We start from the raw sequence: 25,968 nt of genomic DNA on the forward strand, positions 1-25,968 counted from the left end.
TTGCGTGTATGGTCATCATGGTTGTCTTGTTATCGTGACTCTATGGTCATGATGGCTATACTGTCGTTAAGATTACATTCTTATGGTAACTATATTGCCATCATGGCTTTTTGTCAGAGTAGCTATATTATCAAGTTAGTTGTTTAATTTTTTTTCCTTTCGGTATATTGCCATATGGCTATACTAGAAATTTGGCAAGATTAGCATGATGATATAGTGTTCGCATCCCACCTGTTGTTTTTAAACATTTTTTCATGGGAATACATTATCATGGTAACTACATTGTCAAGGTTACTATATTTCATGCAAGCTACATTGTAAAGATGACTATATTGGCATGGCGAGTGTATTGTTATGTTCAATATAACGTCATCCTGGCTACATTACCTTGGTCGCTATATAAACTTGATGGCTATATTGCTATGGTCAATTTCATCGTTGGGGATGTATTTTGTCTTTACCTACAATTTGGTTGTGCTTATATGATCATGATAACATTTCTATGACGGCATCTTTGGCATCTTGAGTGTATCTGTCTGGATATCATATCATCATGTAACTTAGTCTGTCATGCTTTTAAACGGTGATGGTGCTTATGTGAAAATGCTGATTACATTATCATCAATAATGTATGATTATTGTAACTATATAGCAACGGCAATATCTTTTTTGATCATTTTGGTATGTTGACTTCATTTTGATAGTAGTTATATTGGTATGGCAGGTACATTTTCATGGTTCTGACATTGTTTTATGTTCTATACTGTGAAGGCGCCTGTATAGTATCGATAAATTCTGTTTTGGACGCTATTGTCACCTGGACACTATATACTTTAGACGCTATATGTTTACTGTGATCCGAAAGCGACTATTTTGTCACGGTATCTATATTCTCAGGTGGCTATATTGACGTTGTGAACATATCCTACATGTTTCTTTAATGTCGCGTTGACTATATTGTTATATCAGTTATATGGCCATGGTGGCTTTTGTTGTTATAGTGAATATATTGTATTTATGACTATACTATCATAATGGCTAAATTGTCATGGGAAATATGTTGATATGGATGCTACATTCTCTGATACTTTTATGGTAACTGTAAAAAAATTTTCAAGTTTACTCTAATATCACAGTGATTGATTTATTTTGTAACATTATTGTTATGGTGGCTGTACAATCATGGTGGCTATATTGTCGTTTGATGCGTTTTAAATGATACCATTTAGTGAATATGGCTTTAATGTCAGTGTAGCTATACTTTCATTGGGAACAAATTTTCATAGTGACGCAATTGTCATTATGAAATAAAGTCATTTTGGCTATCTTCTCATTCGGGTTACATTGCTATGTTATATATATCGTCACCTTGGCTATATTGGGAAGGTGATTTTTTTTATAGGTGGTATATTGTCATTTTTTAATCGTACATATTCTGTTATAAGTGATATATTATCATGATACCCATATCATTAAGATGAAAGTATTAGCATAGCGACTATATTGTCTTTATGACTGTAATCTTATGACAACAATATAGGTGCCCTGATATATAGGCAACATGAAAAGACAATCACTCCCTTGTATTATAACAAAAAATAACAAATAGCCATTGGGGCAATATATTCATTTAAAAATATAGCCACCATGGCAATATAGTTACCATATCAGTATAATCTTAATGGAAATATAGCTACCCTGACCATATAGACACGATAACAATACAACCACCAAGACAATACAGGAACCATGACATTAAAGTATGACAATATAGCCACCAATTCAATAAATCAAATGACAGTATAGATATTATGGCAACAGTCACCACGACAATATATACATAAGTGGAATATAATCGACATAACAAAATGATTATATTATGAAAATATAGCCACTCTGCCACTATGGCTTCCATTGGAATATAGCCAACATAATAATACATATACAATGACATTCCTGAAACCATAACAATATAGCATATCACGACAATGTAGTCCCCTAATGATTTAATCAAAATGAGAATCTCGTTTTATAATGATACATCCTCAAGGGCACACCCAACACCAATATAAAAGCTACCGTGAAAATGTAGTCACCATGATATTATAACCATCATGATGAAATAGACAACATGACAATAAAGTTACTTTGGCAAGATATCCAACATGATATCATTGTCATAATAACAATGTAGTCAAAATGCCAATATATAGTTACCGGAATGTTATAGTTATCATGATAATGTATCAGTTACGACAAAAAATGCATGATTGAAAATATGAAAATATAGCAACCGTAAAAAAAGATCACGTTGCTAATGTAGCCAAGGTGATGATATATATATGGTACAAATGTAACCAAAATAAGGAGATGGCCAAAATGACAGTATGTTCATAATGACAATAATTCCACTACGAAAATATATTCTCCATGACACTATAGGTACGCTGACAGTAAAGCTGTCTTCATAAAAGCGTAAAATTAAGATACAGCAAACTACAATATAGCCACCATGACAATACAGCCATTTTGACAATAATATTATGATATAACTCAATCACCAGGACAATAGAGTCACCTTGACAGTAATCTTACAATGACTTTATAAATATCATGAAAATATAGCCCCCATCTCAAGATATTTGCTATGACAATTTAGCCATTATGAAAATATAGTCACGACGACAATTATTCACTATGACAATAAAGCTACCATAATCATTTAACTGATATGATAATATAATCAACGCAAAAATATATAAACATTCAAATTATATTCACAATGGTAATATAACGACCTGATAATATAGTTACTGTTAATAGATAGTCGTTTTTGGATCATAGCAAAAATAAAGACTCCAAGACAATATAGTCTCTGTGAAAAAACAGTGACTCAGACAGGATTTATCATCATGATATACTCATAACATTATAGCTGTCATGGAATTTCTTGAAGATGAAAAAAATTATCACAATGAAATAGAACGACATTACATTATAGGTACCATAATCATACACCAATCATGATTATATAATCAGCAGGTTGACATAAACATGATCATAGTGTAAAAACCATGACAATTTAAGTGACATGATGAGATGATATCCATTTCACTCACACTTACAATACGACATAAGTTTTCATGAAAATATTATCATGATCACATAATCACAACAGTATTGTCACTAATTACAAAATATATCCCGAAAGACAAAATTAACCATAACAATATAGCCATCAAGTTGATATAGCGACTAAGATAATGCAGCCAGGACGGCATTATATTGAAAGTAAGAATACAACCACCATGCCAATGTCTTTACCATGACAATGTAGCTACCAAGAAAATATAGTAACCTTGACTATGTAGCTGCCATGATAAAAAATACAATTGAAAAATATCCACAACAAGAGTTTAGCTGCTAAAACACTATATTGCCATGCCAATATCGCCAAAATGTTATTATTGCCATCATGATAATATTCCGCCAGAAAAGAAATATATATACCCACTACTCGACAATATAGCTATTCTGACAATATTGAGAACATGAAAAGACAGTCACCTCCTTGTTATATAACAAAAATGACAAATAGCCATCATGGCGATATAGTGAATTAACCATACAGCCACTATGGTAATATAGTTACCATAACAATGTGATCTTAACGGCAATGTAGCCAACATGACTCTATAATCACGTTGACAATACAACCACCGTGACAATACAGATAACATGACACCACCGTCTACCGTCTCTAAGACAATATTGCCATCAATTTGACAAATTATATGACAATATAGATATTATGGCAACATAGTCAGCATGACAATATACTCAGAAATGGAATATAATCGCCATGATAAAATTATCCTACCATGAAAACATAGCCACCTACCATTTTGGTTTCCATTGCAATGTAGAAAAAGTAATAAAAGATTTACCATGAAGGTAGTAAAACCATAACAGTATAGCATATCATGGCAATGTAGTCAGCTGATAATTTAATCTAAATGACAACTTCTCTTATATAATGGTGTATCCTCAAGGGCAATATCAAGACCATTACAAAAGCTTTTACTAAAATAGTCATAATGACATTATAAAAATCATGGTAAAAAAGTCACCATGACAATATAGTTATCTTGGCAATATAGCCACTGTGACATTATAGTCATAATGATAATATAGTCACTATGACAATATTGTCACCATAAAAATATAATTATCATCATAATATTTCGCTTAACACAAAGTATGCAGGAGTTAAATAATGACAATATATCACCTATAAAAAGATCACCTTGCCAATATAGCTAAGGTGACGATAATTACATTATAATAATGTAACTAATATGAGAAGATAGCCAAAATGACGGTATGGTCATAATGACAATACTGTCACTATGAAAATATGTTCCCCATGATACTATAGCTACACTGACAACAAAGCCATACTCACAAAAAAGCAAATTGAAAATACAGCAAACGAATCATATTTCAGCCACTATGATAATAATGTCACGATACAAATCATCACCATGTCATTAATCACCTTGATAATAAACTTACAATGACTACATGAATATCATGAAAATATAGCTTCCATGTCAACATGTCTGTCATGATAATCTGGTCATTATGATAATATAGTCATGACAGCAATTTATTCACTATAACAATATAGCCACAGTGATAATATAACTGATGTGACAATACAGTCAAAGAAGCAAAAAAGAAATATACAAATCATATTCACTATGGCAGTATAACTACATGACAATATAGATACTGTGACAAATAGTCGCTTTTGAATCATAGCAAACATATAGCCGGCAGGACAACATAGTCCCTATGACAAAATAGCGACCAAGACAGGATATATCATTATAATATAGACACCTTTACAGTATAGACCATAAAACAATGTAAAAATCATGAAATTGTACCTGCCAAAACATTATATATGTCATGAAATTTTAGTCAACATGACAAAATTATCATAATGAAATACCATCGGCATTACAATATAGTTACCATAATCATAGATCAAGCATGATCATATAATCAGCATGTAGACATAAATAATATCACAGTATAAAAATCATGACAGTATAAGTGACATGATGATATGATAACCATACACTTACAATACCAAAGAAGCCGCCATGAATATATTGTTATCATGATCATATAATCATAACAATATTGTAGGTAGTGACAAATATATCCCCAACGACAAAATTAATCATAGCAATATAGCCATCAACTTGTTACAGCGACCAAGATAATGTAGCTAGCATTGTATTGAGAATTACAATACAGCCACCGTGCCAATGTCGTCACCCTGACAATATAGCTACCATGAAAATATAGTAACGTTGATAATGTAGCTGCCATGGCAAAATATTCAAGATAGAATATACCCAAAAGATAGCCACAACAAGAGTTTAGCTGCTAAGACAAAATATCACCATGCCAATATCTCTAAAATGTTAGTATAGCCATCATGGCAATATATCAACAGTAAAAATACTCATCACAAATATATAGCTTACTTGACAATATACTACTCTGACAATATAGGTAACATTAAAAGACAGCCACCTCATTGAAATATAAAAAAAAAGAAATGACAAATAGCCATCATGGCAATATGGTAACTAAACAATATAGCCATCATGGCAATATGGTAACCAAACAATATAGCCATCATGTCAATATGATTACCATAGCAATGTATTCTTAATGGCAATATAGTCGCCATGTCCTTATAGTCACGATGACAATACAACTACCATGACAATACAGAAAACATCAAAATACAGTCTCTAATACAATATTGCCACTAATTCAACAAGTTAAATGACAATATAGATATTATGGCAACACAATCACGATGACAATATACTCAGAAATGTTATATAATCGACATAATAAAATGATCCTACCATGAAAATATAGTCACCCTGCCACTATGGCTTCCATTACAATATAGCCACAATAACAAAACATTCACCCCGACAGTACTGAAACCATAACAATATAGCATATCATGACAATGTAGTCACTTGATCATTTAATGAAAAAGAAAAATTTCGCTTCTATTATGGTATAACCTCAGGGACAAAATTTTATACACCATTAAAAAGCTGCCATGAAAATACAGTCACTATGACAAATATCATAATAAAATATTGACCATGGCATTATAGCCACTCTGAGATTATAATCATTATGACAGTATAGTCGCCATTAAAATACTGTCACCTTAACAATAAAGTTATCAAAATGATATATCGCTTGTGACAAAATATGAATGATAGAAAATGACAGTATAGCACCTATAAAAAAGATCACCTTGCCCCTATAATCAATGTGACGATATATACATCAGAGCAACGTAAAGAAAAAGAGATGATAACCAGAACGACGGTATGTTCATAATGACAATACTGCAACTATGAAAATATGTTCCCCACGATTCTCCAGCTTCACTGACAATAAAGCCATCTTCACAAAAAGAGTACCATTGAAAAAATAGCAAACGACTATACAGCCATCAAGACAGTACAGCCACCATGACAATAATCTCACGATATAAATCAATCGCCAGGACATTAGCGTCACCTTGATAATGAATATACAATGAGTACATGAACATCATGAAAATATAGCGTCCATATAAATATATTTGTCGTGAAAATGTAGCCTCCATATGAATATCTTTAAAGTGACAGTTTCGCCATTCTGATAATATAGTCAAAACGCTAATATATTCACCATAAGAATAAAGCCACCATGATCACATAAATGATAGGACAATATAGTCAACGCAACAATAAGCGCATTTATAGATTATATCCACTCTGAGAATACAGCCACATAAAAATATAGATACTGTGACAAAACAGTCATTTTTGGATCATAGCAAACATATAGCGTCCAAGAGAATATAGTCTCTGAGACAAAATAGCGAAGAAGATATTATCTATCATCACAATACAGTCATCTTGACAGTATAGCCAATAAATCAGTGGAACAACCATGAAAATGTACCTACCATAACAATATAGGTCACATGAAAAAATAGTTACTCTGACAAATTCATTACAATGAAATACAAACGATATCACATTATAGTGTCAATAATCATACACCAATCATGATCATATAAGATAAAACCTTCAAAACAAAGCAAGGGTAGCGACAACGCAGGATGGAATAGCTACAACCTAGCTCTGAAAGACGACAGCAGCTCCGTACACGTCGGTAGCTGGTGCGCGACTGTCATCAGGTGACTACATTGTCATGATATGCTATATTGTCATGGTTTCAGTACCGTCGTGGTGAATGTATTATTATGTTAGCTATATTGCAGTGGCAGGGTGGCTAAATTTTCATGGTAGGATAATTTTTTTATCGCGGGTATATTGCATTTGTGATAATACTGTCATGGTGACTGTGTTCCAGTAATATCTATATTATCATTTAATCATTGAAGCGATTGCAATATTGTCGTATAGACTCTAATGTCATGGTGCTTGTATTGTCATGATGGTTGCATATCATGTTGACTATATCGTCATGTTCGTTATATTCCAGTTATGATTATATGGTTATGGTAACTATACTGCCATGGTGACTATATTGATAGGTGCCTACATTGCCATGATAGCTAATTTTCATTTTTGTTATACTGTAAGGAGGTGACTGTCTTTTCATATTTAATATATCATCACGGTAGCTATATTGTTAAGTTAGCTATATCATTGTCGTGCTTATTTTCTTTTTCTGGTGGTATATTGCCATGTTGCCGAGACTAACATTTTGGCGATATTGGCATGGTGATATAGTGTCTTAGTAAATAAACTGTTATTGTGGATATGTTCCATGGGATTTTATTATCATAGTAGCTACATTGTCAATGTTACTATATTTTCATGGTAGCTCCGTTGTCATGGTGACGATATTGCCATTGTGGCTGTATTGTTATTTTCAATATAATGCCATCCTAACTACATTATCTTGGTCGCTATATTTACTTGCTGGCTATATTGCTATGGTTAATTTTGTCGTTGGGGATATATTTTGTCATTAACTACAATTTTGTTTTAATCATATGATCATGATAACAATATTTTCATGGCGGCTTATTTGGTAATGTGAGTGCAAGTGTATGGATATCATATTATCATGTCACTATATTGTCATGGTCTTTATATTGTGATGGTGTTTATATCAGCCTCCTGATGATATTATCATGATTGATATATGATTATGGTAACTAAATTGTAATGGCGATTATATTTCATTGTGACAATTTTGTCATGTTGCCTGCATTTTCATGGTAGCTATATTGTTATGGTAGGTACATTTTCTTTGTTGTTTCATTGTTTTGTCGGCTATACTGTCAAGGTGACTATATCTTAATTAAAAAATTTTTCTTGTTCGCTATTTTGTCATGGACGCTATATTGTCCTGGAGCTTATATGTTTGTTATGATCCGAAAGGGACTATTTTGTCACAGCACCAATTTTTTCAGGTGCTTATCTTGCCATAATCAAAACACTTTTAAGGCTTTCTTATTGTTGCGTTGACTGTATTGTCATATCACTTATATGATCATGGCTACATTGTTATAGTGAATATATTGCCGTCTTGACTATATTATAATATTGGCTAAATTGTCATGGTAAGTATGTTGACATGGATGCCTTATTTTCACGATGTTTATATAGTCAGTGAATTATATCGTGACTTTATTGTCATAGTGACTGTGCTTTCATGGTGGCTATATTGTCGTTTCCTTTATTTTCACTGTTACTCTTTTGTGAAGATTGCTTTATTGTCATTGTAGCTATAGTGTCATGGGGGATATATTTTCATAGCAGCAGTATTGTCATTATGAACATACCGTCATTATGGCTATCTACTCATTTTGGTTATATTTGCGAAGATTTACATATCGTCACCTTGGGTATATTGTCAAGGTGATCTCTTTTATAGTTGCTATGTTGTCATTTTTTTAAGTCAAGCACATTTCTTCATAAGCGATACAGTATCGTGATAACGTTACTATTAAGGTGACAGTATATTGTCATTGTGACAATGTTGACAATATGACTATAATCTCTTAGTGGCTATATTGCTAAGATAACTATACTGTCATGGTGACTATTTCATGATGGAGGTTATAATGACAGTTTGACTGCATTTTCATCATAGCATACTTAATGGTGTTGATTTTGCCCTTAAAGATATATTATAAAAACGAAAATATCCTTTTTTTTAAAATCATCATGTGAATATATTGCCATGATATGCGATATTGCTATAGTTCCAGTACTGTTACGTTGAATGTATATTATGTTGGTTACATTAAAATTAAAGTCATAGTGGTAGGGTAACTATATTTTAATGGTCGGATCATTTTCTTATGAAGATTATATTGTATTTGTGAGTATATTCTCATGGTTACTGTGTTGCCGTAATTTCTATATTGTCCTGGACACTACATATCCTGAAATCTATATTGTCATATCAGTTATATGATCATGTTAGCTTTATTGTCATAGTGAATATCTTGTCGTCGTGACTATATTATCATAATGGCTAAATTGTCAAAGGAAGTATGTTGACATGAGGGCTATATTTTCATGATATTCATAAAGTCATTGAAAGATTACTATCAAGGTGACTCTAATAGCCTGGCGATTGATGTATATCGTGACATTATTGTCACGATAGCTGCATTGTCATGGTGACTATATTGTCGTTTACTGTATTTTCAATGTTACTCTTTTGTGAAGATTGCTTTATTGTCTTTGTAGCTATAGTGTCATGGGGAATATATTTTCGCAGTAGCAGTATTGTCATTATGAACATATCGTCATTTTGGCTATATGCTCATTTTGGTTACATTGCGAAGATTTAGATATCGTCACCGTGGCTATATTGGCAAGGTGATCTCTTTATAGTTGCTATATTGTCATCTTTTTTAATCATGTATATTTTTTCATGAGTGATACATTATCTTGATAACTATATGATTAAAGTGACAGTATATTGTCATGGTGACTATATTGTCATTCTGACTACAATCTCTTAGTGGCTATATTGCTAAGATAATTACATGTGACTACATTTTCATTGTAGCTTATTTAATGGTGTTGATTTACCCTTGGAGATATATCATTATAAAAACGGATATTTCATTTTGTTTAAATTATGAGGTGAATACACTGTCATGATATGCTATATTGTTATAGTTTCAGTACTGTCATGGTGAAATTTGGCTACATTACAATGGAAGCCATAGTGGCAGTGTGGCTATATTTTCATGGTTTGATCATTTTGTTATTAGTATTTTATTGTATTTTTGAATATATTGTCATGTTGACTGTGTTACCATAATTTCTATATTGTCATTGATGGCAATATTGTCATAGAGACTGTATCGTTATGCTGCCTGTATAGTCATCATGGTTGTCTTGTCATCGTGACTCTATGGTCATGATGGCTATACTGTCGTTAAGATTACATTCTTATGATAACTATATTGCCATTAAGGGTTTATGTCAGAGTAGCTATATTGTTAAGTTAGCTATCTAATTGTGGTGGGTATTTTTTTCCTTTTGGTATATTGCCATGATGGCTATACTAGAATTTTAGCAAGATTAGCATGGTGATATAGGGTTCGCAGCCCAACTGTTGTTTTGGACATTTTTTCATGGGAATACATTATCATGGTACCTACATTGTTAAGGTTACTATATTTCATGTAAGCTACATTGTAAAGATGACGATACTGGCATAGCGGGTGTATTGTTGTGTTCAATATAACGTCATCCTGGCTACATTATCTTGGTCGCTATATCAAGTTTATGGCTACATTGCTACGGTCAATTTCATCGTTGGGGATGTATTTTGTCTTTAACTACAATTTTGTTGTAATTCTATGATCATGATAATATTTCTATGACGGCTTCTTTAGCATCTTGAGTGTATCTGTCTGGATATCATATTATCTTGTAACTTAGTCTGTCATGCTTTTAAACGGTGATTTTGCTTATCTGAAAATGCTGATTACATTATCATCATTAATGTATGATTATTTTAACTATATAGCAAAGACAAAATCTTTTTTGATCATTTTGGTATGCTGACTTCATTTTGATAGTAGTTATATTGGTATGATAGGTACATTTTCATGGTTCTGATATTGTTTTATGGGCTATACTGTCAAGACGGCTGTATATTATTGATAAATTCTGTTTTGGACGCTATATACTTTAGAGGCTATATGTTTCCTATGATCCGAAAGTGACTATTTTGTCACGGTGTCTATATTGTCAGGTGACTATATTGACGTTGTGAACATATTCTGAATGTTTCTTTAATGTGGCGTTGACTATATTGTTATATCAGTTGTATGGCAATGGTGGCTTTGTTGTTATAGTGAAAATATTGTAGTTGTGACTATACTATCATAATGGCTAAATCGTCATGGGAAATATGTTGATATGGATGCTATATTCTCATGATACTTTTTTGGTAATTTTGAAAAAATTTTCATCTTTACTCTAATATCATAGTGATTGATTTATGTTTTAACATTATTGTTTTGGTGGCTGTACAATTATTGTGGCTATATTGTCGTTTGATGCGTTTTCAATGTTACTATTTAGTGAATATAGCTTTAATATCAGTGTAGCTATACTTTCATTGGGAACAAATTTTCATAGAGACGCAACTTTCATTATGAAATAAGTCATTTTGGCTAAATTCTAATTTGGGTTACATTGCTATGTTATATATATCGTCACCTTGGCTATATTGGGAAGGTGATTTTTTTTATAGGTGGTATATTGTCATTTTTTAATCGTGCATATTCTGTTACAAGCGACATATTATCATGATACCCATATCATTAAGGTGAAAATATTGGCATTGCGACTATATTGTCTTTATGACTGTAATCATAGGTACCCTGATACCCTATAGGTACCCTGATATATAGGCAACATGAAAAGACAATCACCCCCATGTAATATAACCAAAAATAACCAATAGCCATCATGGCAATATATTTATTTAGCAATATAGCCACCATGGCAATATAGTTACCATATCAATATAATCTTAATGGAAATATAACTACCATGACAATATAGACACGATGACAATACAACCACCAAGACAATACAGGAACCATGACATTTCATTATGACATTATAGCCATCAATTCAACAAATCAAATGACAGTATAGATGTTATGGCAACAGTCACCATGACAATATACACAGAAGTGGAATATAATCGACATGACAAAATGATTATATTATGAAAATATAGCCACTCTGCCACTATGGCTTCCATTGGAATATAGCAAACATAATAATACATATACGATGACATTCCTGAAACCATAACAATATGGCATATCACGACAATGTAGTCCCCTAATGATTTAATCAAAATGAGAATATCTTTTTATAATGATACATCCTCAAGGGCAAACTCAACACCAATATAAAAGCTACCGTGAAAATGTAGTCACCATGACATTATAACCATCATGATGAAATAGACACCATGACAATAAAGTTACTTTGGTAAGATATCCAACATGATATCATTGTCATAATAACAATATGGTCAAAATACGAATATATAGTTACCGGAATGTTATAGTTATCTTGATAATGTATCACTTACGATAAAAAATGCATGATTAAAAAAATAAAGATATAGGAACCGTAGAAACAGATCACGTTGCTATTATAGGCAAGGTGATGATATATATATGATAAAAATGTAACCAAAATACGGAGATTGCCAAAATGACAGTATGTTCATAATGACAATAATTCCACTATGAAAATATATTCTCCATGATACTATAGGTACACTGTCAGTAAAGCTATCTTCACAAAAGCGTAAAATCAAAATACATAAAACTACAATATAGCCACCATGACAATACATTCATCTTGACAATAATATCATGATATAACTCAATCACCAGGACAATAGAGTCACCTTGACAGTAATCTCATAATGACTTTATAAATATCATGAAAATATAACCCCCATGTCAAGATATTTCCTATGACAATTTACACATTATGAAAATATAGTCACGACGACAATCTATTCACTATGACAATAAAGCTACCATGATCATATAACTGATATGACAATATAATCAAAGCAAAAATATAGAAACATTCAACTTATATTCAAAATGGCAATATAACCACCTGACAATATAGATACTGTTAATAGATAGTCGTTTTCGGATCATAGCAAAAATATACACTCCAGGACAATATAGTCTCTGTGAAAAAACAACGACTCAGACTGGATTTATCATCATGACATGGTCATAACATTATAGCTGTCATGGAATTGTAGTCAACATGACAAAATTATCACAATGAAATAAAACATTACAATATAGTTACCATAATCATCCACCAATCATGATTATATAATCAGCAGGTTGACATAAACAAGATCATAGTGTAAAAACCATGACAATTTAAGTGACATGATGAGATGATATCCATTCACTTACACTTACAATACCACATACGTTTTCATGAAAATATTATCTTGATCATATAATCACAACAGTATTGTCACTAATTACAAAATATATCCCGAAAGACAAAATCAACCATAACAATATAGCCATCAAATTGATATAGCGACCGAGATAATGAAGCCAGGACGGCATTATATTGAACGTAAGAATACAACCATCATGCCAATGTCTTCACCATGACAGTGTAGCTACCATGAAAATATAGTAACCTTGACTATGTAGCTACAGTGATAAAATATACAAATGAAAAATATCCACAACAAGAGTTTAGCTGCTAAAACACTATATCGCTATGCCAATATCGCCAAAATGTTATCATTGTCATCATGATAATATACCGCCAGAAAAGAAATATATATACCCAATACTTGACAATATAGCTATTCTGACAATATTGGCAACATGAAAAGAGAGTCACCTCCTTGTTATATAAAAAAAAAATGACAAATAGCCATCATGGCGATATAGTGATTTAACAATACAGCCACTATGGTTATATAGTTAGCATAACAATGTGATCTTAACGACAATGTAGCCAACATAACTATATAGTCACGTTGACAATCCAACCACCGTGACAATACTGATAACATGACAGTCCCGTCTCTAAGACAATATTGCCATCTATTTAACAAATTATATGACAATATAGATATTATGGCAACATAGTCACCATGACAATATACTCAGAAATGCAATATAATCGCCATGATAAAATTATCCTACCATGAACATATAGCCACCTACCACTTTGGTTTCCATTGCAATGTAGACACAGTAATAAAAGATTTACCATGAAGGTAGTAAAACCATAACAGTATAGCATATCATGGCAATGTATTCAGCTGATAATTTAATCAAAATGACAATTTCAACATCATTAAAAAAGCTTCTACGAAAATACAGTCATTATGACATTATAAAATTCATGATAGAAAAGTCACCATGAAAATATAGTTATCTTGGCAATATAGCCACTGTGACATTATAGTCATAATGATAATATAGTCGCTATGACAATATTGTCACCATAAAAATATAGTTATCATGATAAGATTTCGCTTATGACAAAGTATGCAAGTGTTAAATAATGACAATATATCACGTATAAAAAGATCACCTTGCCAATATAGCTAAGGTGACGATATATACATTATAGCAATGTAACTAAAATGAGAAGTTAGCCAAAATGAGGGAATGGTCATCATGACAATACTGCCAATATGAAAATATGTTCCCCATGACACTATAGTTACACTGACAACAAAGCCATATTCACAAAAGAGCAACATTGAAAATACAGCAAACAAGAATATAGCCACCATCATATTTCAGCAACTATGATAACAATGTCACAATACAAATCATCACCATGTCATTAGTCACCTTGATAATAAACTTACAATGACAATATAAATATCATGAAAATATAGCCTCCATGTCAAAATGTCTGCCATGATAATCTAGCCATTATGATAATATAATAATGACGGCAATTCATTCACTATAACAATATAGCCACAGTGATCATATAACTGATGTGACAATACAGTCAAAGAAGCAAAGAAGAAATATAAAAATCATATTCACTATGGCAGTATAACTACATGATAACATAGATACTGTGACAAATAGTCGCTTTTGAATCATAGCAAACATATAGCCGGCAGGACAACATAGTCTCCATGACAAAATAGTGACCAAGACAGGATATATCATTATAATATAGACACCTTGATAGTATAGACCATAAAACAATGTAACAATCATGAAACTGTACTTGCCAAAACATTATAGATTTCATAAAATTTTAGTCAACATGACAATATTATCATAATGAAATATCATCGGCATTACAATATAGTTAAAATAATCATAAACCAATAATGATCATATAATCATGAGGTTGACATAAACAATATCACAGTATAAAAACCATGACAGTATAAGTGACATGATGATATGATATCCATACACATACATTTGCAATACCAAAGAAGCCGCCATGAATATATTGTTATCATGATCATATAATCACAACTATATTGTAGGTAGTGACAAATATATCCCCAACGACAAAATTAATCATTGCAATATAGCCATCAACTTGCTATAGCGACCAAGATAATGTAGCGAGCATTGTATTGAGAATTACAATACAGCCACCGTGCCAATGTCGTCACCATGACAATATAGTTACCATGAAAATATAGTAACGTTGATAATGTAGCTGCCATGGCAAAATATTCAAGATAGAAAATACCCAAAAGATAGCCAAAACAAGAGTTTAGCTGCTAAGACGATATATCACCATGCCAAGATATCTAAAATGTTTGTATAGCCATCATGGCAATATATCAACAGAAAAAATACTCTTCACAACGATATATCTAACTTGACAATATCCTACTCTGACAATATAGGTAACATTAAAAGACAGCCACCTCCTTGAAATAAAAAAAAAAAATGACAAATAGCCATCATGGCAATATGGTAACTAAACAATATAGCCATCATGGGAATATGGTAACCAAACAATATAGCCATCATGGCAATATGATTACCATAGCAATATAATCTTAATGGTAATATAGTCACCATGTCCTTATAGTCATGATGACAATACAACTACCATGACATTACAGAAAACATCAAAATACAATCTCTAAGACAATATTGCCACTAATTCAACAAGTTAAATGACAATATAGATATCATGGCAACACAATCACGATGACAATATACTCAGAAATGTTATATAATCGTCATAATAAAATGATCCTACCATGAAAATTTAGTCACCCTGCCACTGTGGCTTCCATTACAATGTAGCCACAATAACAAAACATTCACCACGACAGTACTGAAACCATAACAATATAGCATAGTATGACAATGTAGTCACACAATCGTTTAATGAAAAAAAAGAATTTCGCTTCTATTAAGGTATAACCTCAGGGACAAAATTTTATACACCATTAAAAAGTTGAAAATACAGTCACCCTGCCACTGTGGCTTCCATTACGATATAGCCACAATAACAAAACATTCACCACGACAGTACTGAAACCATAACAATATAGCATATCATGACAATGTAGTCACACGATCATTTAATGAAAAAAAAAAGAATTTCGCTTCTATTATGGTATAACCTCAGGGACAAAATTTTATGCACCATTAAAAAGTTGCTATGAAAATACAGTCACTATGACATAAATATCATGATAAAATAGTGACCATGGCAATATAGCCACTATGAGATTATAATCATTATGACAGTATAGTCGCTATTAAAATACTGTCATCTCAATGATAAAGTTATCAAAATGATATATCGCTTGTGACAAAATATGCATGATTAGAAAATGACAGTATAACACCTATTAAAAAGATCACCTTGCCACTATAGTCAAGGTGACTATATATATATTTCATAGCAACGTAAAGAAAAAGAGATGATAACCAGAACGACGGTATGTTCATAATGACAATACTGCAACTATGAAAATATGATCCCCACGATTCTCCAGCTTCACTGACAATAAAGCCATCTTCACAAAAAGAGTACTGTTGAAAAAATAGCAAATGACTATACAGCCATCAAGACAGTACAGCCACCATGACAATAATCTCTCGATATAAATCAATCGCCGGGACATTCGCGTCACCTTGATAATGAATATACAGTGAGTACATGAACATCATGAAAATATAACGTCCATATCAATATATTTGTCGTGAAAATATAGCCTCCATATGAATATCTTTAAAGTGACAGTTTCGTCATTCTGATAATATAGTCAAGACGTTAATATATTTACCATAACAATAAAGCCACCATGATGACATAAATGATATGACAATATAGTCAACGCAACAATAAACGCATTTATAAATTATGTCCACTCTGAGAATACAGCTACATGAAAATATAGATACTGTGACAAAAGTCATTTTTGGATCATTGCAAACATATAGTGTCCAGGAGAATATAGGGTCTATGACAAAATAGCGAAGAAGAAAAGATTTATCATCACAATACAGACACCTTGACATTATAGCCAATAAAACTGTGGAACAGCCATGAAAATGTACCTACCATAACAATATAGCTTACATGAAAATATAGTTACTATGACTAATTCATTACAATGAAATACAAACGATATCACATTATGGTGTCGAGAATCATACACCAATCATGATCATATAAGCTAAAACCTTCAAAACAAAGCAAGGGTAGCGACAACGCAGGGAGGAATAGCTACAACCTAGCTTCGAAACACTCCGTACACGTCGGTAGCTGGTGGTCGACTGTCATCAGGTGACTACATTGTCATGATATGCTATATAGTCATGGTTTCAGTACTGTCGTAGTGAATGTATTATTATGTTAGCGATATTGCAGTGGCAGGGTGGCTAAATTTTCATGGTAGGATAATTTTGTTATCGCGATTATATTGCATTTGTGATAATACTGTCATGGTGACTGTGTTTCAGTAATATCTATATTATCATTTAATTTGTTGAAGCGATTGCAATATTGTCGTAGAGACTGTATTGTCATGTTGCTTGTATTGTCATGATTGCTGCATGTCATCTTGACTATATAGTCATGTTGGTTATATTCCAGTTATGATTACCTGGTTATGGTAACTATATTGCCATGGTGACTATATTGATAGGTGACTACACTACATTGCCATGATAGCTATTTTTCATTTTTGTCATACTGTAAGGAGGTGATTGTCTTTTCATGTTGAATATATCATCAGGGTAGCTATGTTGTTAAGTTAGCTATATCATTGGGGTGCATATTTTCTTTTTCTGGTGGTATATTGCCATGATGCCTAGACTTACATTTTGGCGATATTGGCATGGTGATATAGTGTCTTAGCAAATATACTGTTATTGTGGATATGTTCCATGGGATTTTATTATCATAGTAGCTACATTGTCAATGTTACTATATCTTCACGGTAGCTCCATTGTCATGGTGACGATATTTCCATTATGGCTGTATTGTTATTTTCAATATAATGCCATTCTAACTACATTCTCTTGGTCGCTATATTTACTTACTGGCTATATTGCTATGATTAATTTTGTAGTTGGGAATATATTTTGTCAGTAACTACAATTTTGTTTTAATCATATGATCATGATGACAATATTTTCATGGCAGCTTATTTGGTAATGTGAGTGCAAGTGTATGGATATCATATTATCATGTCACTATATTGTCATGCTTTTTATACCGTGATGGTGTTTATGTCAGCCTCCTGATGATACTATCATGATTAATATATGATTATGGTAACTAAATTGTAATGGCGATTATATTTCATTGTGACAATTTGGTCATGTTGCCTGCATTTTCATGGTAGCTATAGTGTTATGGCTGGTACATTTTCATTGTTGTTTCATTGTTTTATCGGCTATACTGTCAAGGTGACTATATCTTAATCAAAAATCTTGTCTTGGTCGCTATTGTCATGGACACTATATTGTCCTGGAGCCTATATGTTTGCTATGATCCGAAAGAGACTGTTTTGTCACAGCATCAATATTGTCAGGTGCTTATATTGCCATAATGAATATATTTTGAAGGCTTCCTTATTGTTGCGTTGACTGTATTGTCATATCACTTATATGACCATGGCTATATTGTTATAGTGAATATATTGAAAGTCTTGACTATATTATCATATTGGCTAAATTATCGTGGTAAGTATGTTGACATGGAAGCCTTATTTTCATGATGTTTATATAGTCAGTGAATTATATCGTGACATTATTGTCATAATGGCTGTACTTTCATGGTGTCTATATTGTCGTTTCTTGTATTTTCACTGTTACTGTTTTGTGAAGGTTGCTTTATTGTCATTGTAGCTATAGTGTCATGGGGGATATATTTTCATAGCAGCAGTATTGTCATTGTGAACATACCCTCATTTTGGCTATCTACTCATTTTGGTTATATTGCGAAGATTTACATATCGTCACCTTGGTTATATTGTCAAGGTGATCTCTTTCATAGTTGCTATGTTGTCATTTTTTTAGTCATGCATATTTTTTCATAAGCGATACATTATCGTAATAACTTTCCTATGAAGGTGACAGTATATTGTCATTGTGACAATGTTGACATTATGACTATAATCTCTTAGTTGCTACATTGCTAAGATAATTATACTGTCATGGTGACTATTTCATGATGATGGTTATAATGACAGTTTGACTGCATTTTCATTGCAGCATATTTGATGGTGTTGATTTTGCCCTTGAAGATATATTATAAAAACGAGAATTTCTCTTTTTAAATTATCATGTGAATATATTGCCATGATATGCGATATTGCTATAGTTTCAGTACTGTCATGTTGAATGTATATTATGTTGGTTACATTACAATTAAACTCATAGTGGCAAGGTAACTATATTTTCATGGTTGGATCATTTTGTTATGACGATTTTATTGTATTTGTGAGTATATTCTCATGGTTACTGTGTTGCCGTAATTTCTATATTGTCCTGGACACTACATATCCTGAAATCTATATTGTCATGTCAGTTGTATGATCATGGTAGCTTTATTGTCATAGTGAATATCTTGTCGTCGTGACTATATTATCATAATGGCTGAATTGTCAGAGGAAATATGTTGATATGAGGGCTATATTTTCATGATATTCATCAAGTCATTGAAAGATTACTATCAATGTGTCTCTAATAGCCTGGCGATATATGTATATCGTGACATTATTGTCACGATAGCTGCATTGTCATGGTGGCTATATTGTCGTTTCCTGTATTTTCAATGTTACTCTTTTGTGAAGATTGCTTTATTGTCATTGTAGCTATAGTGTCATGGGGAATATATTTTCGTAGTAGCAATATTGTCATTATGAACATATCGTCATTTTGGCTATCTGCTCATTTTGGTTACACTTCGAAGATTTACATATCGTCACCTTAGCTATATTGGCAAGGTGATCTTTTTATAGTTGCTATATTGTAATTTTTTTAATCATGTATATTTTTTCATGAGTGATACATTATCTTGATAACTATATCATTAAAGTGACAGTATATTATCATGGTGACTATATTGTCTTTATAACTACAATGTCTTATTGGTTATATTGCTAAGATATCTACATGTGACTACATTTTCATTGTAGCTTATTTAATGGTGTTTCTTTACCCTTGGGGATATATCATGATAAAAACGAAAATTTCATTTTGTTTGAATTATGAGGTGAATACATTGTCATGATATGCTATATTGTTATAGTTTCAGTGCTGTCATGGTGAATGTATATTATGTTGGCTACATTCCAATGGAAGCCATAGTGGCAGGGTGGCTATATTTCCATGGTTTGATCATTTTGTTATTAGTATTTTATTGTATTTTTGAATATATTGTCATGGTGAGTATATTGTCATTTGATTTATCAAATTGATGGCAATATTGTCATAGAGACTGTATTGTCATGTTGCCTGTATGGTCGTCGTGGTTGTCTTGTCATCGTGACTCTATGGTCATGATGGCTAAACTGTCGTTAAGGTTACATTCTTATAGTAATTATATTGATATCATGTCTTTTTGTCTGAGTAGCTATATTGTTAAGTTAACTATCTTACTGTGGTGGGTATTTTTTTTCCTTTTGGTATATTGCCATGATGGCTATACTAGAATTTTGGCAAGATTAGCATGGTGATATAGTGTTCTTAGCCCAACTGTTGTTTTGGACATTTTTCATTGGAATACATTATCATGGTACCTACATTTTCAAGGTTACTATATTTCATGCAAGCTACATTGTAAACATGACGATATTGGCATGGCGGGTGTATTGTTATGTTCAATATAACGCCATCATGGCAACATTATCTTGGTCGCTATATCAACTTGATGGCTATATTCCTATGGTCAATTTCATCGTTGGGGATGTATTTTGTCTACCTACAATTAGGTTGTGATTATATGAACATGATAATATTTCTATGACAGCTTATTTGGCATCTTGAGTGTATCTGTCTGGATATCATATCATCTTGTAACTTAGTCTGTCATGCTTTTAAACGGTAATGGTGCTTATGCGAAAATGCTGATTACATTATCATCATTAACGTATGATTTTTGTAACTATATGGCAATGGCAATATCTTTTTTGATCATTTTGGTATGTTGACTTCATTTTGATAGTAGTTATATTGGTATGGCAGGTACATTTTCATGGTTCTGACATTGTTTTATTGGCTATACTGTCAAGGCAGCTATATAGTATTGACAAATTCTGTTTTGGACACTATTGTCTCCTGGACACAATATACTTTAGAGGCTATATGTTTCCTATGATCCGAAAGCGACTATTTTGTCACGGTATCTATAATGTCAGGTGGCGATATTTACGTTGTGAACATATTCTGAATGTTTCTTTAATGTTGCGTTGACTATATTGTTACATCAGTTATATGGCCATGGTGGCTTTGTTGTTATAGTGAAAATAATGTAGTTGTGACTATACTATCATAATGGCTAAATTGTCATCGGAAATATGTTGATATGGATGCTATATTCTCATGATACTTTTATGGTTATTGTAAAAAATTTTCAAGTTTACTCTAATGTCATAGTGATTGATATATGTTTTAACATTACTGTTGTGGTGGCTGTACAATCATGGTGGCTATAATGTCGTTTGATGCGTTTTCAATGTTACTATTTAGTGAATATGGCTTTAATGTCAGTGTAGCTATACTTTCATTGGGAACAAATTTTCATAGTGACGCAATTGTCATTATGAAATAAAGTTATTTTGGCTATCTTCTAATTTGGGTTACATTGCTATGTTATATATATCGTCACCTTGGCTATATTGGGAAGGTGATTTTTTTATAGGTGGTATATTGTCATTTTTTAATCGAGCATATTCTGTTATAAGCGATATATCATCATGATATCCACATCATTAGGGTGAAAATATTGGCATGGCGACTATATTATCTTTATGACTGTAATCTAATGACAACAATATAGGTACCCTGATATATAAGCAACATGAAAAGACAATCACCTCCTTGTAATATAACAAAAAATAACAAATAGCTATCATGGCAATATATTCATTTAACAATATAGCCACCATGGCAATATAGTTACCATATCAATATAATCTTAATGGAAATATAACTACCATGACCATATAGACACGATGACAATACAACCACCAAGACAATACAGGAACCATGACATTACATTATGACAATATTGCCACCAATTCAACAAATCAAATGACAGTATAGATATTATGGAAACAGTCACCATGACAATATACACACAAGTGGAATATAATTGACATAACAAAATGATTATATTATGAAAATATAGCCACTCTGCCACTATGGCTTCCATTGGAATATAGCCAACATAATAATACATATACAATGACATTCCTGAATCCATATCAATATAGCATGTCACGACAATGTATTCCCCTAATGATTAATCAAAATGAAAATCTCGTTTTATAAAGATACATCCTCAAGGGCAAACCCATCACCAATATAAAAGCTACCGTGAAAATGTAGTCACCATAGCATTATAACCATCATGATGAAATAGACTCAATGACAATAAAGTTACTTTGGCAAGATATCCAACATGATTTCATTGTCATAATATCAATATAGTCAAAATGCCAATATATAGTTACCGGAATGTTATAGTTATCATGATAATGTATCACTTACGACAAAAAATGCATGATTAAAAAAATGAAAATATAGCAACCGTAGAACAAGATCACGTTGCTAATATAGCTAAGGTGATTGATGATATATATATGATACAAATGTAACCAAAATAAGGAGATGGCCAAAATGACAGTATGTTCATAATGACAATAATTCCACTATGAAAATATATTCTCCATGATACTATAGGTACACTGACAGTAAAGCTATCTTCACAAAAGCGTAAAATCAAAATACATAAAACTACAATATAGCCACCATGACAATACATTCATCTTGACAATAATATCATGATATAACTCAATCACCAGGACAATAGAGTCACCTTGACAGTAATCTCACAATGACGTTATAAATATCATGAAAATATAACCCCCGTGTCAAGATATTTCCTATGACAATTTACCCATTATGAAAATATAGTCACGACGACAATCTATTCACTATGACAATAAAGCTACCATGATCATATAACTGATATGACAATATAATCAAAGCAAAAATATAGAAACATTCAACTTATATTCACAATGGCAATATAAGCACCTGACAATATAGATACTGTTAATAGATAGTCGTTTTCGGATCATAGCAAAAATATACACTCCAGGACAATATAGTCTCTGTGAAAAAACAGTGACTCAGACAGAATTTATCATCATGATATTCTCATACCATTATAGCTGTCATGGAATTGTAGTCAACATGACAAAATTATCACAATGAAATAAAACGACATTACAATATAGCTACCATAATCATACACCAATCATGATTATATAATCAGCAGGTTGACATAAAAAAGATCATAGTGTAAAAACCATGACAATTTAAGTGACATGATGAGATGATATCCATTTACTTACATATACAATACCGCATAAGTTTTCATGAAAATATTATCATGATCATATAATCAAAACAGGATTGTCACTAATTACAAAATACATCCCGAAAGACAAATTTAACCATAACAATATAGCCATCAGGTTGATATAGCGAACAAGTTAATGTAGCCAGGACGGCATTATATTGAAATTAAGAATACAACCACCAAGCCAATGTCTTCACCATGACACTGTAGATACCATGAAAATATAGTAACCTTGACTATGTAGCTACAGTGATAAAATATACAAATGAAAAATATCCACAACAAGAGTTTAGCTGCTAAAACACTATATCGCTATGCCAATATCGCCAAAATGTTATTATTGCCATCATGATAAAATACCGCCAGAAAAGAAATATATATACCCAATACTCGACAATATAGCTATTCTGACAATATTGGCAACATGAAAAGACACTCACCTCCTTGTTATATAACAAAAATGACAAATACCCATCATGGCGATATAGGGATTTAACAATACAGCCACTATGGTAATATAGTTACCATAACAATGTGATCTTAACGACAATGTAGCCAACATGACTATATAGTCACGTTGACAATACAACCACCGTGACAATACAGATGACATGACAGTACCATCTCTAAGACAATATTGCCATCAATTTGACAAATTATATGACAATATAGATATGGCAACATAGTCACCATAACAATATACTGAAAAATGCAATATAATCGCCATGATAAAATTATCCTACCATGAAAATATAGCCACCTACCATTTTGGTTTCCATTGTAATGTAGACACAGTAATAAAAGATTTACCATGAAGGTACTGAAACCTTAACATTATAGCATATTATGGGAATGCATTCAGCTGATAATTTAATCAAAATGACAATTTCTCTTCTATAATGGTATATCCTCAAGGGCAATATTAACACCATCAAAAAAGCTTCTACGAAAATACTATCATTATGACATTATAAAAATCATGATAAAAAAGTCACCATGACAACATAGTTTTTTTTTTTTTGCTTTGTCGCTGTCTCCCGCGTTTGCGAGGTAGCGCAAGGAAACAGACGAAAGAAATGGCCCAACCCACCCCCATACACATGTATATACATACGTCCACACACGCAAATATACATACCTACACAGCTTTCCATGGTTTAACCCAGACGCTTCACATGCCCTATATTCAATCCACTGACAGCATGTCAACCCCGGTATACCACATCGCTCCAATTCACTCTATTCCTTGCCCTCCTTTCACCCTCCTGCATGTTCAGGCCCCGATCACACAAAATCTTTTTCACTCTATCTTTCCACCTCCAATTTGGTCTCCCTCTTCTCCTCGTTCCCTCCACCTCAGACACATATAACCTCTTGGTCAATCTTTCCTCACTCATTCTCTCCATGTGCCCAAACCATTTCAAAACACACTCTTCTCCTCTCTCAACCGCGCTCTTTTTATTTCCAGACATCTCTCTTACCCTTACGTTACTTACTCGATCAAACCACCTCACATCACACATTGTCCTCAAACATCTCATTTCCAGCACATCCATCCTCCTGCGCACCACTCTATCCATTGCCCACGCCTCGCAACCATACAACATTGTTGGAACCACTATTCCCTCAAACATACCCAATTTTGCTTTCCGAGATAATGTTCTCGACTTCCACACATTCTTCAAGGCTCCCAGAATTTTCGCCCCCTCCCCCA

The sequence above is a fragment of the Panulirus ornatus genome, chromosome 55, assembly GCF_036320965.1.
Source record: "Panulirus ornatus isolate Po-2019 chromosome 55, ASM3632096v1, whole genome shotgun sequence".
NCBI lineage: Eukaryota > Metazoa > Arthropoda > Malacostraca > Decapoda > Palinuridae > Panulirus > Panulirus ornatus.